We start from the raw sequence: 16,432 nt of genomic DNA, 5'->3' as shown, positions 1-16,432 counted from the left end.
CCGCGTGTGCATGGGGGCGGCGTGTTCTCAGGGCAGGGGCCTCTAAGGAACAGAGCGAGGCCGCAGGCCCAGGCTGAGGCCTGCACCCCCTCGGCCGGGAGATGAGTAAATGTCTGGGTCCCCCAGCCACGCCAGAGTGAGGCTGCCAAGCATCCGGCCTGAAGTCCGGCTCCCACTCTCAGCCTGCCCGGCCCCTGTGCGGTGGCGTCGGGCAGCAGGGCAGGGAGGCCGCGGCAGCCATCTTCCCAGGGAGCTGGGGCCTGGCCAGCAGCGCTTCCCAGTGGCCTCCTCCTGCGCTCCGAGCTGCATTACCTCATCGGGAAGCCATTCCAGAAAGGAGCTGCGGAGCCCCTGGGAGTGGGAGTGGGGAGAGCTGCGTCAGCGCCCTCCTGGCAGCCTCGGTGCCAGACGAGGGCAGGCATCACGCCTCCGGGTGTCTGCCTGCTGAGCGACTGCTGGGAGAGCAGCTGGCTTTTGTCAGCATTTCGGGGTGACCGGGCCGGGCTGCAGCAGGCAGGTGGCGTGGCACGGCCCGTGGCCGGCCAGCTACCAGGTGGGCAAAGGATCTGTTTCAAGAGCCAGAACCAAATAGCCAGGCATGAAGGGAGCCAGGTGCACACTCAGTGGCAGAGACTAAGCCCTGACCCCACAGTCCCAGGCCTCAGTTTCCCCTCAGGCCAGCCCTCTTCGCCCCAGCACCTGTCCTCTGCCTCCTATAGCCACAAAGAGCACCAGACACGAGTGAGCAGGTGACTACACTCCCTGCTGCCCACTGGTGTAAGCCAGAGGCCCTGCCACCTGCAGCCAGCCTCCAGAGGCCTTTCTGGATCACAGGGTCAGGGCTGAGAGGGGTGGAGGCGGCAGGGGCAGCTGAGGTGCTGGGGAGGGAGGACGAGCTTCCTGCCTGTGGAGGAGACAAGGGCTGCTCCCAACCCTGCTCTGCCCAGTTTGGATTCCAGAAACACCTCTTGGTGCCTCAGTTTTCTCATCTGCAGAGTGTGTGTGTGTGTGTGTGTGTGTGTGTGTGTGTGTGTGTGTGTGTGTGTGTTTTGTAGATAGGGTCTTTCTCTGTCACCCAGGCTGGAGTGCTGTGGTGAGATCATGGCTCACTGCAACCTCTACCTCCTGGGCTCAAGCAATCCTCCCCGCTCAGTCTCTCGAGTAGCTGGGCCCACAGGTGCACACCACCATGCCTGGCTAATTTTTGTTTGTTGGTTCGTTTTTGTAGAGACGGGATCTCCCCGTGTTGCCCAGACTGGTCTCAAATTCCTCAGCTCAAGCGATCCACCTGCCTCAGCCTCCCAAAGTGCTGGGATCACAGGCGTGAGCCACTGCGCCCAGCCCAGCTTTCTCATCTATAAAATGGGTTGATAATACCCACCCCAGATAATGCTTGAAAGGACTCATGAAACCACATAGGAGGCACAGGCAGACAGGCACTTGTGGGGGTCCATGAGTGAGCCTCAGTGCCAGCTCTCCCAGGTCATCCTCCAGTCTTCATACTGTCTGGGCCAGAGGAGTCTTCCTAAAACAGAGGACTGTGTGGAACACTTCTCCACTGAGAAGCCCCTTGCCGCAAGTCAGTGACACTGTCCTCCAGCCCCACCCGACTGTACATGTGCCCAAGCTCATCATACCCTTTCCCAAACCCTGTCCATCAGGAAAACTCCTACTCACCCCGCAAAACTCCATGTGAGATGCCCACTCTCCCATCTAAAATGCCTCACAGGATTGCTCTAAGAACCAAAGAAGAACATACATGTGTGAACGCATGGGCATGGTTGCCAAGTGTGGGGCATCACACTCATGACTGTCCCCATTACTTATTAGAGCAACCATTAACCAAGAATGCAGCAGTGGGCAGGAAGTATTACTGGGGATAGGAATTAGCAGGAAGTTTTTCTGGCTGGAACTTAAGCCCAACCTTGGCAGAAGGTAGAATTTTCAGAGAGGAAAGGAGGAAATTGGAGGCTAGTGTGGCAGTGTTAAATACGGCTGCAAAGTCCTTGGTCCTTCTCCCATTGAAGGGTGGGCGCTATGGCCTCTCCTCTTGAATCCAGGTGGGCTTGTGACTACTTCAACCAAGACAATGTGGCAGAAGTATTGCTGGGTAATTTCCAAGGCTCACTCATAAAAGGCCATATGGCTTATAACTTGGAGTCCTAAGTTGCCATCTAAGAAGGAAGTTCAAAAGCCTGAGACCTCCATGCTGTGAGGAAGCCCAAGCACCATGAGGAGTCACATGGGGGTGCGCTGGTTGACAGTTCCAGCCTTCTGGCCAGCCCAGCCCAGGCACCAGCCATGCGAATGCAGAAGCCATCTTGGAAGTGGATCTGCCAGCGGCAGGTGTCCCGGCCCCCAGCCAGTTGAGTTGTCTCAGGTGGGCCACTGAACCACACGGAGTAGAGTGGAGTTGTCCCTACTGTGCCCTTTCAGGTCAGAATTCCTAAGCCTAATAAAGTGGCTGTAGTTTTAGTTCCTGTTTTGGGTCTGTTAAGGATAAGGATAAGAAAGGAGATAATTATGCAGCACTAATTAACTAGAACAGGTGAGAAGATCAGAACTTCCTGGTACTTAAAGCCAGCCACACAACCCCTCGAAGTAAGATTGTCTTAACCTGGAAGTCAGTCCCAAGAACAGGTTCTCCCCAGTGTTCTCTGCATTCCCCAGCCCAACCTGGCCCATAAGCAGTGCTTGGGGCATGTGAGTTGCTGGAGCACTCCCGAGCCGCTCCCAGCACGTGGAAGGAGCCTCCCCTCCTCTCAGAGGCCTTTGCAGCTTGGATGACTGTGGACCCAGAAGCTCTGGGGAGTTATCCAGGTTATGTGTGGCATGAGGATCCCTCTGTGCCGCAGCTTCTCTACCCATGGAATACGGCACAAAACTCATAATCTCTCTGATCCCTCTCGGCTCCCACCCCACCTTCCTGAAGGCCTTGTTCATTCTCATGTGTGTCTCCCCCACATCCTCTTACCCACATGACTCTGCCTGCCATGAAAGCAGGAGTCATGACTACAGTCTCACGGTTGAATGTTCTAGGCTGGAGGATGGATGCCACACCACTGGTGTTTTCTGAATGAATCAATGAGTCAGTCAATAAATGGAGTGAATGAATGAACAAAAGAAAGAACTCTTTCTATACTTACTTGATCCATTAATGTCCCCCCATACAATAAGGATTCCCTTATAGCAGCCCTAGGAGTCTACCCTTGCATGCCTCACATGATGGGGAACTCACCACCTTTCAATATAGCCTATTTCCTGTTGGGGCAACTCTGGTCAGAGAGTATTTCCCTGAGCTGACCTCATCCCTGGCCCCTCCCCAGGAGAGTGGCTGGGGGAAGGAGTGAGGGGGTGGCAGAGGAAGGAGCCTTCAGTCCCCGGGGTTCGCAGAGCTTGTGTTTGGTGAGTGCTGAGAGCAGGTGGAGGGACTCCAGAGCTCCAGAAACCCCTTGGCTCTCTCTGTGCTGGGCCCAGCTGAAGTTCCAGGGCGGGCGGGGGCAAGGCAACGAGTCCTGCTCCGCCTAGGGCCCAGCTGGGGTAGGGCCAGCGCACCAGGAGGTCCACAGAGACAGAGAAAGCAACCGGGCGGGAGTGGAGCTGGGGCAGGACAGGTGGTCTGTGCTGTTTCCATGGTTCCGGTGCCTCTGCCTGCCTCACTGGCCTGGGAAAAACAAGCCGGGCACTGAGCAAACAGCGCCTGTGACCGCCCCGGACAAAGGCTGGGCTGTTTAGGCAACCGGGCGGCCAAATGGGCCTCCCTGGCGGAACATCGGTTTAGACTAGGCCCGTCAGGGCTGAGCTGCCAGGCCCCACAGCCTGTCCCTTGGGTCTTGGGGAACAAGCTGGGGCTGGTGGTGGGGACAGGGAGTTGAGGGGAGAGGCTGGGAGGGCCCGGGCAGGCACTACCCCAGTTCTGCCCTCTGGGCACGCAGTTCCCTTGCCCAGCCATTCAGGAGAATGAAGACAGCAGAATCTCAGTGGATAAAGGAATAGGGTTTCTCTGTCCGGCCACAGTGACTGGGGCTCAGCAGCATCATATCCCGTAGGCCTTCCACCCTCCCAAGGGGCACCCCCAAAGAGTGACCAGTCCTGGGCCCACGTGTGAAGGATATTTTTGCTGCTGCTGTGGGCAGATGCTGTCTTTGGCCCCAAGCCAGGCAAACCCAGAATGCCAGAGTGCAGTGCAGGAGGCGGCCCTCCCCGGGGGAGGAATGGGGCTGGGGACAAAAGCCCTCCACAGGGGCAACTCGGAGGCCTGCCCTCCCAGCTCAGGCTCCTGAGACAGAGCCCAGGGCCAGGCGGTGCTGGCTCCACTAGCAGAGTGCCCTGGACTGGGGCACTCACATGAATCTTTGCTTCAGGACCGGCTTCTGGGGAGACCCAGAGCAGGACAGGAGCTCACAGAGAGGCCTCTGTGGGTGCGTGGGTTACAATGGCGTCTGCGGTCCTGGAACTCAGAGGCAGAGGAGGCGGGACCCTGTCATCCCAATCATTGTGACTCAGCAGCGTGGGAAGCCGAGGGGCACTGAGGCTAGAAGGACCCAGAGCTGAGGGACACTGGGCAGGCCTGCTGGAGAGAGGCTCTGATTTTAAGGAGAAAGGAGATAAGGATGGGGCCCAGGGCAAGGGGTGCTGTCTACAGAGCAGCTCCCAGGCCTGCAGAAGCTCCCTTGTCTGTGTCCCTGTGGGCTCCCTGGCAGTGGCATTCCCAGCCCCTCTCCCCGTGCCACTTCCCCACTTGGGGCTGGACCACCCGACCACGCAGGGGAGCTCGTGGGGTCTCAGCCCCATAGCCCAGAGCCCAGGGGCAGGCAGCAGCATGCTCTGATGACCGGCAGCCACATGGGCCCCCGAAAGCTGCCTCCGAGGCAAGCTCGCACCAGCAGGAAGTCAGGGCCGCCCTGGAGTCAACACTGGGGACTGAGGGGAAGGACACGGGTGGGCAGGGGCAGCACTTGGACCCTGTGCGTGCCTGACCCTGTGCAAGCTCTGCAGCTGGAAGGGACCAGAGCTGGCCTGAGTTGGGCAGAATGGGCTGGACCTTACGCTAAGGATCGATGGGGCTGACCCAGGGAAGCCAGGACCTTCGGGCCAACCCTGAAGGGACCACAGCTGAGGACTGTGTGCCCTGGAGGGAGTTCCAAGACGGGGGTGTGTAGGGGCAGGGAACCCACAGGCAGGCACTGCATCAGGGTCTCCCTCCTGTCCCATGGCCCCCAGGTGTCCTGCGGCCCCACACAGCCTCCTTCTGGGGGTCTGGGTGGCTGCACCTTCCACGGCGCCAGCCAGGCCTTGTGCCCATCTCCACTCCCTTGCCCTCACCTGTCCTGACCCACCACACCTTGGCGGCCTCCTCTCGGGGCTTCCTGGACTCCGCCGCGCTGCACCCACCTCCGCCCTCATCACCCAGGAGGCCTTCCCCAGCCTGGCCCGACTCAGGCTCCATAGCCTTTCACCACCCTCCTGGCTGCTGGCAGTGAAATTCACAGGAGCTCCCTCCGGGGCAAGGGTGCCTCCGCCTCCTCCATGGCAGCATCCCCAGCCCTGCACGGGGCCCTCAGCGAACACATGGGCTGAATAAATGAGTGACTGTATGAGGGACGAATGAACACATGAATGAGAGAATGGCACTGGGGGTCCGTGAACAGCTTTGTTGCATTGAAGACGGTGAAGGATTTTCATCCCGGTCCAAGCTCGGAGGCCTCTCTAGAAACCGTCCCTTCCAGCTCCATGAGGGGTGAACTCTGAGCTCAGAGGCCATGGGGCGAAGTGCAGAAAATGGCTTTGAACTCTGGGAGGAGGAAGGAAGCCACCCTCCAGAAAGGAGTAAGAACCGCCCTGGAACATTCCCAAGAAAGGTCGCTGGGGGGCAGACCTGAGTGGCTACGCGGACCCGGCGGACCCGGCGGACCCAGATCCCCCGCAGGGCAGCCCCTGGTGAGTCAGGGCCTGAGTCAGCGCCCTCCGCGTTCCCAGAGGCCCCGCCAGGACCTGCAGCCCTGGGCGCCCCAGCAGCCCGGCCCTGCTCAGCGCAGCTCTGGGTTGGAACTTGCACTTTCCAGTAACTCGGACCTCCCCCCGGCTGCCTTCCCAGGCGCCACCGGGCCCAGCAGATCGTCACCGTCCAGGTGCAGGGTGGGGGTGTGTGAAAGTCAGGCCCGGGACCCGGGCAAGTCGCTGCCGTGCCCGCTGGCTTCCCGGGGGACATCCTTCACCTTTGTGAGCCCAAACCCTCTGTGCTGCGGTTCCAACCCCCCTCCACATTCCCGCCTGCTCCTCCGGGCCTGCCCGTTCCCTCTGCCTTCCTGGGAACCTCCCTCTATCTCCGCATCTTCCGCCGCTCCCTTCCCTGCAGCAGCCAGCGGGCTCCGACTCTCGCTCTTCAGCGAACACCGCCCTTGGCGCCACGCCCACCTCCACCCGCGGCCACCTTCCCTCCCTCCCACCGCCGGACCTTCAAGACAGGATCTACCCCGGGCGGCCCCCAGCACGGGTCTCAGCCCCCTCCAGACTGGGGTTCTCGCCACCCTGCACTGAAATGGCGGCAGCCAGCTCCCTCCTGCCGCAGCCGGTGGCAGCCAGCTCCGGGCCTGGCTGGCCCCGCCCACCCTGTGTCTCGCGTGGCACCCACTGCGCTGTTCCTGTCCCGCCTGTCTTATCGTGACCTCACCCGGCTCCAGACTCTCACATGTTTACGCCTTCAGCCCTGCCCAGCCCTGGACCCCAAGTCCCCTCCAGTATTTCTTTTTCCTTTCTTTTTTTTTTTTTTTCTTTTTTTTTTTTTGAGAGAGTTTCGCTCTTGTCGCCCAGGCTGGAGTGCAGTGGCGCGATCTCTGCTCACCGCAACCTCCGTCTCCCCAGTTCAAGCGATTCTCCTGCCTCAGCCTCCCAAGTAGCTGGGATTACAGGCCTGTGCTACCACGCTTGGCTAATTTTGTATTTTTTACGGGGTTTCAGCATGTTGGTCAGGCTGGTCTCGAACTCCTGACCTCAAGTGAACCATCCGCCTTAGCCTCCCAAAGTACTGGGATTACAGGCGTGAGCCACTGCGCCTGGCCATCCCCTCCAATATTTCTGAGGCCACCTGCCCAAAGGGGGGTTGGGTGGAGAGGACGGGGCCAGCAGCAGCAGGCCTGGGCCAGGAGACAGGCACACACCTCCGCGGTCTCTGGCTTGTCTATGTCCACACAGCGGAAAGACCTCCAACCCCCAGCCACCTGCAGCAGCCCCACATCTCCACTGGGTCACCCTGTTGAGATCAAGAATGCCTCCTCCAATGTCCCAACCCATGAGGGCTTCTTGGAGCTGAGCCAGGGCACCCGCCACTTCTGGATGGGGGTTCCTCATGACTTCTGACCTCTGTCTCGCTGGTTGGCAAGAGAAGACTGGACTCCTTCTGCAGGCCTCAGGGCAGAGGCAGATGTCAGCCCCCAGGGATGTCACTGCCAGAGCCCCAGATGCCCCAAGCCACCCGGACCCCCCCTCCCCCTTGCAGTATCTCTGCTACAATAAAATGTACACAGATCTGAACCCTCTCACCTGGGCGACTGCCAATGTCCCCTACGGCCCTACACCCCGCCCCCAGGAGCCCAGGGGATCTTTCTTTTTAAAGATATTCAGACCTCACAGATAAGTCTGCCCTGGCCAGCCGCTCCCCAGTTCCCAGGCCCTATCCTGACAATGGCCACCACTTCAGAGCAGCTGAAACCTGCTGTGAGTGAAAAATGAGAAGCTGTTGTTTTAATTTTACTTTCTCTGATTACTAATGAGGTTATTTCTTCTCTGCATAAAAACTTCATTCGTGTTTAATTGGATTTTTGTCTTTTTGTTAATGTATAGGACCTCCTTTTGTTCTTACATATATTATGAATTCAAACTCTTGTAGATAAAGATTAATGTTTAGAGGCAAAATCATGGTTCTCATACAAAATAAAAATTGAACACACCTAAGATTTTATTTAACTCATTAATAAGGGAACCAGTAAGATGTTAAAACCAGTTCAAAGGAGAATCGGAAGGACAGCTGTGTAGGCAACGAGGAAAGCCGAAACAGATTTGCTTATTGGTGCAAAGTGCTTAATATCGTAGAGGGCAATAAAGTGTACTGTTTGGGATTATCTTTTCCATGCGACAGAATTCAATTCAATCTCTATGGAGCAAAATTCATTTGCATTCTATGGGCTGGATCATTGGCCTTATAATTGGTTTTCTATAAGTTAACTTCTCCCCTGACAGAGCTGTAAAATAGCTTAGTCCATAGCATAGCAGTTGAAGAAGGACCCCATGGAATCAGATCATTCCCAGCGGGGTCACTAGACAGATACCACTCAGCCACTCAGCACACCACTGAAAGGACACCCCCCGTAAACCCATTTCCAAGCCTATGACATTTTTTTCCTCTATGTCACTTACCTTTTCACTTCGCTATATTTTGTCATGAAGTGATGTTATCATTAACCAATGGTTTCATCTGTGATTTGTGTTTTCTGTACCTTGTTGAAGGCATCTTCGCAACCCATATAGAAACACACTCAATTTTTTGCAAGTTGACTTAAAGTATTGCTTTTTGCACGGGTGCGGTGGCTCATGCCTATAATCCCAGCACTTTGGGAGGCTAAGGCAGGCGGATCACCTGAAGTCGGGAGTTTGAGACCAGCCTGGCCAACAAGGTGAAACCCTGTCTCTACTAAAAATATAAAATTTAGCCAGGCATGGTGGTAGGCGCCTGTAATCCCAACTACTCAGGAGGCTGAGTTAGGAGAATTGCTGGAACCCGGGAGGCAGAGGTTGCAGTGAGCTGAGATTGCACCACTGCACTCCAGCCTGACGACACAGTGTGACTCCGTGTCAAAAAAAAAAAAAAAAAAAGGAAAAAAACAAAGAGAAAAAAGTATTGCTTTTCTTATGTTTTTGTTTTGTTTTGTTTTGTTTTGAAGTGGAGTCAACTAGGCTGGAGTGCAGTGGTATGGTCTCGGCTCACTGCAGCCTCTGCCTCCCAGGTTCCAGTGATTCTCCTGCCACAGCCTCCTGAGTAGCTGGGATTACAGATGCCTGCCACCACGCCTGGCCAATTTTTGTATTTTTAGTAGAGACAGAGTTTCACTGTGTTGGCAAGGCTGGTCTCAAACTCCAGACCTCAGGTGATCCGCCTCAGCCTCCTAAAGTGCTGGCATTACAGGCATGAGCCACTGCACCCGGCCTAATTCCTGTGTACATTTTATAATCTAGTAGGGCAAGTTCTCACCATCTAGTTCTTCTTCTGCTTTCCCCGGCTATTCTTGGACATTTCCATTCCCACATGAATTACAGAATCAGCTTGTCACAGAAATCCCATCTTTTTTTTTTTTTTTTTTTTTTTTTTTAACATATTCCTTGAGAGATTTCGTGTCAGGCTTCTTGTATGTTTTAGCATTACCATAAATGGGAGATTTAAGTTTTGTTACATCTTCTAACTTGCAATTGCTGGTAAACAGGAACACTGCTTATGACTGATGAGGATCTGATGTCAATCTGATGAATTTTCTCTAGAAGCAGTAGCTTTTATTTATTAGTAGATTTATGATTTTTTTTTTTTTTTACTAGTAGCTTTAGATTTCTTTTCTCTCTTTCCTAGATGTTCTGAAATTCCATTATGAGGTACCTTCTAGTGGAATGTTGAGATTTTAATTTTTGTTCTTTCATTTGTCCTACTTGGCATTCACTGATCTCTTCCAATCTGAGGGACTCACCTCTTCCTTCAGTTCTAGGGGATTCGTGTGTAATATATCACTAAATATTAATTATCTTTCCTTCTCACTAATGTCTACTCTTGGGCCTCTGATTAGATAAACGAGGCAGCCTCTGAATTTGCACTCCCTCTTTTTTAGGAAGCTACTTGCTGTTATGTCATAATTCCCCTTTATTGGACAAGTCATTTTTTTTTATCTTCCAAACCTTTCAAAATTTTTCCTTAGCCCTTGACTTTTAGAAATTTGACTGTGGGCCGGGCGCGGTGGCTCAAGCCTGTAATCCCAGCACTTTGGGAGGCCGAGACGGGTGGATCATGAGGTCAGGAGATCGAGACCATCCTGGCTAACACAGTGAAACCCCGTCTCTACTAAAAAATACAAAAAACTAGCCGGCCGAGGTGGCGGGCACCTGTAGTCCCAGCTACTCGGGAGGCTGAGGCAGGAGAATGGCGTGAACCCGGGAGGCGGAGCTTGCAGTGAGCCGAGATCTGGCCACTGCACTCCAGCCTGGGTGACAGAGCAAGACTCCGTCTCAAAAAAAAAAAAAAAAAAAAAAGAAATTTGACTGTGGGCCGGGCGCGGTGGCTCAAGCCTGTAATCCCAGCACTTTGGGAGGCCGAGACGGGTGGATCACGAGGTCAGGAGATCGAGACCATCCTGGCTAACACAGTGAAACCCCGTCTCTACTAAAAAAATACAAAAAAATAGCCGGGTGAGGTGGTGGGCGCCTGTAGTCCCAGCTACTCGGGAGGCTGAGGCAGGAGAATGGCGTGAACCCGGGAGGCGGAGCTTGCAGTGAGCTGAGATCCGGCCACTGCACTCCAGCCTGGGCGACAGAGCGAGACTCCGTCTCAAAAAAAAAAAAAAAAAAAAAGAAATTTGACTGTGATTGGCCTAGGAGTGATTTTACTTGTGTTTACTCTGCTTGGGGTTTGTTGAGCTTTTTGGATCTGCAAGTTAATGCTTTCCATTAATACTGAGAAGTTTTCAACCATTATTTCCTCAAATTTATTCTGCCCCTATGTCTCTCTCTTCTCCTTCTGGGACTCCAACTACATGTATTTGTGGTGCTTGGTACTGTCCAAGAGGACACTGACATTCTTTTCTTTTTTCTCCTTTTTTTTTTTTTTCGAGACAGAGTCTCACTGTCACCCAGACTGAAGTGCAGTAGCGTAATCTTGGCTCACTGCAACCTCCATCTCCTGAGTTCAAGCAATTCTCCTGCCTCAGCCTCCCAAGTAGCTGGGATTACAGGCACCTGCCACCACACTTGGCTAATTTATATATATATATATATTTTTTTTGTTTGTTTGTTTGTTTGTTTGTTTGTTTGTTTGAGACGGAGTCTCGCTCTGTCACCCAGGCTGGAGTGCAGTGGCGCGATCTCGGCTCACTGCAAGCTCCGCCTCCTGGGTTCACGCCATTCTCCTGCCTCAGCCTCCCGAGTAGCTGGGACTACAGGTGCCCGCCACCTCGCCGGGCTAATTTTTTTGTATTTTTTTTTAGTAAAGACGGGGTTTCACTGTGTTAGCCAGGATGGTCTCGATCTCCTGACCTCGTGATCCACCCGTCTCGGCCTCCCAAAGTGCTGGGATTACAGGCTTGAGCCACCGCACCCGGCCTAGTTTTTATATTTTTAGTAGAGATGGGGTTTCACCATATTGGCCAGGCTGGACTCGAACTCCTGACTTCAGGTGGCCCACCCGCCTTGGCCTCCCAAAGTGAGGCATGAGCCACCATGCCCAGCCTTTTTACTCCAATTCTATTTCCCTCTTTTCTTCGAGTTAAATATTTTCTGCTGATGTGTCTTCAAGTTTACTGGTCCTTTGTTTTTCTGCCATCTCCAGAACTGGAGCCCATCTAATGAATTTTTTAAATTTCGTTATTGTCCTTTTCAGCTCTAGAATTCTCACTGATGTGTCCATTTGTCTGTGCAAATTCTCTCTTCACTCATTGGTATCATATTTTCCTTTAATTCCTTGAACATATTTTCCTATGAACCTATTTTTCTTTAATTCTTCAAACATATTTATAACAGGTACTTTGAAGTCTGTAACTGCTAAATCTAAATTCTGGGCCCAGAGATTACAACTGTTAGCTTCTTTATGAAACACATTTTCCTGTTTCTTCATCTAGTAATTTTCCGTTGAAAACTGGGTATTGTAGCTAATATATCATAGCAGCTTTGGAATCAGGAGTGGAATCAGGGAAAACCAGCCAGGGCCAGAGCACTCCAGGAATGACAGGTATGGCAGGGTAGACAACTGAACCATCCCAGAGTTCATCAGAGCTTTCACCCTGCCACTTTCCCTGTCCAGACAGTTTCCCTCACTATTCTCCTCCCCAAATTTGTCTCATTGTGCTAGACTTGGCTTAAGAATCACCCCCTGGCCGGGCGCGGTGGCTCAAGCCTGTAATCCCAGCACTTTGGGAGGCCGAGATGGGCGGATCACGAGGTCAGGAGATCGAGACCATCCTGGCTAACACGGTGAAACCCCGTCTCTACTAAAAAATACAAAAAAAACTAGCCGGGCGAGGTGGCGGGCGCCTGTAGTCCCAGCTACTCGGGAGGCTGAGGCAGGAGAATGGCGTAAACCCGGGAGGCGGAGCTTGCAGTGAGCCGAGATCGCGCCACTGCACTCCAGCCTGGGTGACAGAGCCAGACTCCGTCTCAAAAAAAAAAAAAAGAATCACCCCCTTAGGGAAGTCTTTCCAATGACCCTGACCAGGTTAGGACCCCTTATCAAACACATTTATAAGTACTTTCTACAACTGCATCAATTATGAACTTGTTTGTATAGTTTCTTCTTTAATGTCTATCTCCTGCACTACACTGGAAAGGAAATGAGAGCTAGGACAGGCTGTATGTTGTTACCACATGCCTGAGGCACAGAGGAGCTCAATAAATATTTGTTTAATGAATTAATGTTGCCCACTTTGCCTTGAGGACATTTTCAGAATTTGCTGTCTCACCAGCAAATGTAAGAATGTTACATTTTCAGAATTTGCTGTCTCACCAGCAACACATAAGTATGTTCATTCCCTGAACACTTACTGGTACTTATAATTTTTTATAAGTATTTTTAATGATCTTTTTATAAGTTTTTCCAATCTAATAGCTGAAAATTTTATCTTAGTCTAATTTGGATCCTTTGAAATTGAACATTTTTCACAGTTATATTGGCAATTTGAAGTTTCTCTTCTGTAAATCTCCTTCCCATATCCTTTGCAAATATTTTGTCCTATTTACTTACAAAGAGACTTTCATATGTTACTGATAAGGTCTGGTGCTGTGTCCCCACCCAGATCTCATCTTGAATTGTAATCCGAAGTATAATCCCCATGTGGTGGGGGGAGGAATCTGGTGGGAGGTGATTGGATCATGGGGGTGGTTCCCCTGTGCTGTTCTCATGATACTGAGTGAGTTCTCACGAGATCTGATGGTTTTATAAAGGGCTCTTTTCCCTTCACTCTGCACTTCTCTCTCCCGCTGCATTATGAAGGAGGTCTCTGCTTCCGGTTTGTCTTCAGTTATGATTGTAAGTTTCCCGAGGCCTCCCCAGTCATGTGGAACTTGAGTCAATTAAACCTCTTTCCTTTATAAATTACCTAGTCTTGGGCGGTCTCAGTGGCTCACGCCTATAATCCCAGCACTTTGGGAGGCCGAGGCGGGTGGATCAGTTGAGTTCAAGAGTTTGAGACCAGCGTGGCCAACATGGCAAAACCCTGTCTCTACTTAAAAAATGCAAAAATTAGCTGGGCGTGGTGGCATGTGCCTGTAATCCCAGCTACTCGGGAGACTGAGGCAGGAGAATCACTTGAACCTGGGAGGCGGAGTTTGCAGTGAGCCGAGATCACACCACTGCACTCCCGCCTGGGCAAAAAGTGAGACTCCATCTCAAACAAATAAATAGATAAAGAATATATTACATAGCTTTGGGTATTTCTTTATAGCAGTGTGGAAACGGACGAATACAGTTATGTCAGAAGTATTTTGTCCAGCACATAGTTTTTCTCAGTTTGTTGTTTGCCTTTGCACTCTGCTTATACTGTTTCCTACCAACATGGAAACAAAACCGTATATATGTTCTCCATTCTTTTCTTTGTGGCCCTGATCTGAGTCTCCCTGCTTAGGAAGATATTGTTCAACCTCAAAATTAGGTAAATATGTATGTATACTTCATCCTAGTGTATTTATGGTTTCATTTTTTTAAACCTTAAGATTCTTTTTTTAAAATTTTTGTTATTACCTTAAGATTCTTAACCCATCTCAAATTTATTTTGGTACAAGAAGAGAGACATGGATCTAATTTCATTTCATCTTTCTCAATGGTTGCCTGTTGCTCCATCCATCCCTTATTTAAAAAAAAAAAATGTGTACCCAAACAAGCACTTATTATAAGTATAATAAGTGTTATGGAGAAATAATACAGGGTGATGTGGTGGGAGTGTAACTCTGGATCTGTGCCATCTAATATGGTAGCCACTAGCCACGTGTTACTATTTAAATATAAATGCAGGCTGTGAGTGAGGCGGTGGCTCACACCTGCAATCCCAACACTTTGGGAGGCCAAGGTAGGTGAATCATTTGAGGTCAGGAGTTCAAGACCAGCCTGGCCAACATGGTGAAACCTCATCTCTACTAAAAATACAAAAATTAGCTGAGCGGTAGTGGTGCACACCTGTAATCCCAGCCAGTTGGGAAGTTGAGGCAGGAGAATCACTTGAGCCTGGGAGGCAGAGGTTGCAGTGAGCCAAGATCATGCCATTGCACTCCAGTCTGGGCAACAGAGTGAGACCCTGTCTCAAAAATAAATAAATATAAATGCAAATTAATTAAAATTAAATGAAATTCCAAATTCAGCTCCTGGGTCACACGAGCCACCTTTCAAGTGTTCAACAGTCCCACGTGTCTGGCAGCTGCCTCACTGGAAAGTCCAGTTGCGGAACATTTCAAGCATCACAGAAAGGTCTGTTGGACAGTGCTGCTCTGATTTGGCCAATGCCCGCTGCCTTGTACTAGAATGTAAGCACAGAATAATAGAGTCGATATCTGTCTAATTTTACTTTCTGTCTCTAGAAAGTAGCATAGAGACCAGCACAGAAGCAGACAGTAATCAAGTTTACAGAAAGAAGGCAGGAAGGAAGAGAGAGAGGAAGAGAGAGACGGGAGAGATGGAGAAGGAGGAGAAGAAAGGAGGAAGGGAAGGAAGGAGGGAGAGGAAGGGAAGGGAAGGAAGGGAAAGAGGGAGGGAAGGAGGGAGGGAGGGAGGGAGGAAGGAAGGAAGGAAGGAAGGAAGGAAGGAAGGAAGGAAGGAAGGAAGGAAGGAAGGAAAGGAAGAAAAGGAGGAGGGAGGGAATAAGGGAGAAAGGAAGCTCCCAGCCCATCCACACGGAGCAGTTTGCAGTTTGGGACCTCAGGCCTGACAAACAGAAGTACAGAGTACAGGTCAAAACAGCCTGGGTGTAGAGGGAGGGAGAGTCCAGGATCCTTGTGTTTACTAAGCACTTACTATGTGCCCGGCACCATCCTAATTCCTAATTCCCTGCAGTTTCCACTTTACACCCTACGGTTGTTATCTGATTTCACAGAGAAGGAAACTGAGGCCGGAGAGGTGAATCAGCTTGTCTAGGCACACAGGACCAGGAGTAGCGAGCCAGGGTCAAGCCAGGCAGGCGGCTCCAGGGTTGGTTCCTTCCCCTCATACCACTGAGGTCAAAGGTGGGAGGATGCTGTGAAACAGGAGCCGAGTGTCCACACTCCCTTCCTTCTCTCCTGGGCCCAGAAACCTCTAAGACTTTTTCAATACCCTCCAGCCAGCCCCCACCAGCTCTGGCAGCTGCCCACTGAGCCAGCCCCTCTGCCCAAGGCCCCACCCTAGGGCGGTGGCAGCCAAGGGGGCAGGTCACACTGCTGCCAGCTGGAGCCCAGGCGGCCGATCCATGCAGGAGCCCTGTCCGTGATGTCAGTACCACCAAAGCATCCTCATTAACTGCCCCCTGGGTGACACAGCCCAGCTTTTCTGGGTGGGATGGGTGGGGGACTCACCGAGACCCAGGTGTTCGCAAGAAGCCAGGATGGAAAGTATGACTCGATCCTTCCCAAACGTGGGATGGCTTTTCCATTGCTAATATCCGAGGGATCCGGTGAAGTAATGGAAAGATCGAGAAGGCAGGAGACTGGTTCTCACTCTGGCCCATCCTGACTTTAGACCAGAACCCCAGAGCCTCAGTCTCCCCTTCTGTCCACCAGAAACCAGGGTCCTGTCCAGCTCCGACTCTCCAAGGTGCCCATGTGTCAGTGAGGTTGACAGCACCGCAGTCACCCTGGGACTGCAGCCTTTAAAGCTTTTGTTTGTTTTGCAAACATGTCTTTGAGAGTGAAGATCCATCCATCGTGACATAAATTTCATTTCAGAAGTTATATTTTACTAGTAGGAGTACAAAGGACTCAAGAATTCAGAACTGGATTTCCCTCCCCAGCCACCCTCAGGATGTCCCAGCCTTGCCCCTGGAGCAGCCAGACTTCCCGCAAAATGAGGACTTGGAAGCTGTGCCGTGGCCGCCAGAACTGACTGTATCAGGCTTGCTTCCTCTCCACCCACCCTGGGAGGTTGGTACTGTTTTTATTCCCATTTTACAGCGATTCTACCTCCCTGCCAGCATTAGACCAACCCTTCACCATTACTTCCTCTAGGAAG

The 16,432-nt window shown here is 51.9% G+C and overlaps 2 long non-coding RNA genes across 2 annotated transcripts; one reads left to right on the top strand and one right to left on the bottom strand.

The window, feature by feature from the left end:
• Positions 1-1,974: 1,974 nt before the first annotated feature.
• On the bottom strand, positions 1,975-8,090 carry LOC144331604 (uncharacterized). The gene is made up of 2 exons (XR_013398899.1): positions 6,458-8,090; positions 1,975-5,794 (listed from the first exon to the last, which is right to left on the bottom strand). It is a non-coding gene; the product is annotated as an uncharacterized LOC144331604 (long non-coding RNA).
• Positions 4,283-7,953, top strand: LOC114670340 (uncharacterized). Its single transcript, XR_003719828.2, has 2 exons — positions 4,283-5,940; positions 6,359-7,953. It is a non-coding gene; the product is annotated as an uncharacterized LOC114670340 (long non-coding RNA).
• Positions 8,091-16,432: the final 8,342 nt, after the last annotated feature.

Source organism: Macaca mulatta, chromosome 10, assembly GCF_049350105.2.
Source record: "Macaca mulatta isolate MMU2019108-1 chromosome 10, T2T-MMU8v2.0, whole genome shotgun sequence".
In the NCBI taxonomy this organism is placed as follows: Eukaryota; Metazoa; Chordata; class Mammalia; order Primates; family Cercopithecidae; genus Macaca; species Macaca mulatta.
The sequence above is the reverse complement of the archived record's forward strand: the minus strand, read 5'-3'. Positions and strand labels throughout refer to the sequence as shown.